At 32.8% G+C, this 1,535-nt stretch overlaps 1 long non-coding RNA gene across 2 annotated transcripts in view; it reads right to left on the bottom strand.

The window, feature by feature from the left end:
* LOC106515384 (uncharacterized) overlaps positions 1 to 1,535 on the bottom strand; it is a 94,707-nt gene that overhangs the window by 57,872 nt on the left and 35,300 nt on the right. The gene's annotated exons all lie outside the window — the stretch shown is intronic.

The raw sequence follows: 1,535 nt of genomic DNA, 5'->3' as shown, positions 1-1,535 counted from the left end.
GTGTGTGTGTGTGTGTGTGTGTGTGTGTGTGTGTGTGTGTGTGTGTGTGTGTGTGTGCGTGTGTGTGTTTAATGCTCATATTGATTCAACATCATCTCACATAGAGGCTTTACGTAACGTCTGTTATTTCATTACGTCAGCCAAACACAGTGAGCACAACACCGGTCACATATTAAACACAACTTAAAGTGCGGCAACCGAAAGGTGAGCATGAAATGATTCTAATAAAAATAAACATTAAAAATCAATCGGATCAGAGGTACTGTTTTTTTTCTACAAAACCTGTTTACCTTAAGAGAAATTTTGAAACATAGGTTTTCATTCATTTTCTAACGTGACCCCGTGAACAAGAAGCAAAACTGTTTCGCTTCAGTAATTAAAATTTAATAAATAGCCTGGTCAAAAATACACGTGAGATTTAAAATTTGTTGATTTATTTTAAATTGTGCACCATGGAATAAAAGAAAACAACAAAACTTTAGAAGAAGCAAGAAAAAAGTGTTTTTTTTTTAAATCTGATTACGGAGGGCCTCTTTTTTTCTAAATTGGAACAATTGTACTAACATTTTACTGTACACAGGTTTTAGAAGCGTTTCAGTCATAAAAGTAAAGAAATTAGACTTTCTAAAAAAGTAAAAAGAGCTGTTTCTTAAGGAATAGTTGAAAACATTTGCACATTTAACAGGAAACAGGGTTACACAAGCAAATGATATAAAATTCAACTCACTTTGAAGAAAATTGACAATTTAAGTTATTTTGAAAAATCTGAGAAGTACAAAACTCTGACAGATTTTTAAGCTTCAGAGTGACGCTGAAATAATTAATAAGAAAGAGTTAAAAATCTGAAAAAAATTCCTGATTTGATGATGACAGTCTGACTGAGTCTCAGTAAAAACAATAATGTGCAGCGAGAAGAGACGAGTCACTTCAACAAACACACTTAAAGCAGAGCAACTCAAACCACAAGAGAACAGCTTCGCTTTGATGCCCACGAAACATTTTTACACAAGGAGGCGACGATCTTTCCCACTGATGAGATGAATTCTGCCTGAGCCAAAGTACAAAAACCTGACGTGCAGTATTTGTGAAATTAGATACGGCTGAAGGTCAAATTGTGACATTCATGAGAGACCGAGCTCTGGAGAGGTTATGACACAAAAACAAATCAAGCTGATGCATAAATAGTTGAATCTACACAGAATTAAACTAATATTTACTAATGATGATAATGGATTTCATATCAAAGGAGACATAAGAGCGTAATTTTCTCGTGAGTTTCTGTGAAGTTAAAAAGTGATTCAAGCAGATTACTGAAATAAATCAAGCAAAGAAAGAAACATAGAGAATTAACAAACTTAAAAGTTTCCTTTAATGAGATTTTCAAGTTTTTTTTATTTAAACAAGACCTGAGCCAAAAAAAATCTTTAAATGTGTGTAAAGATATCAACAAAACAGCTGTAAGATTGCAGCTGATTTGAATCAAAGTAAAAGCACAAATAAATTATTTATTTATTCTGTAGGATATTATTCCTCAC

This window comes from Austrofundulus limnaeus, unplaced genomic scaffold, assembly GCF_001266775.1.
Source record: "Austrofundulus limnaeus strain Quisiro unplaced genomic scaffold, Austrofundulus_limnaeus-1.0 Scaffold28, whole genome shotgun sequence".
Classification (NCBI taxonomy): Eukaryota; Metazoa; Chordata; class Actinopteri; order Cyprinodontiformes; family Rivulidae; genus Austrofundulus; species Austrofundulus limnaeus.
The sequence above is the reverse complement of the archived record's forward strand: the minus strand, read 5'-3'. Positions and strand labels throughout refer to the sequence as shown.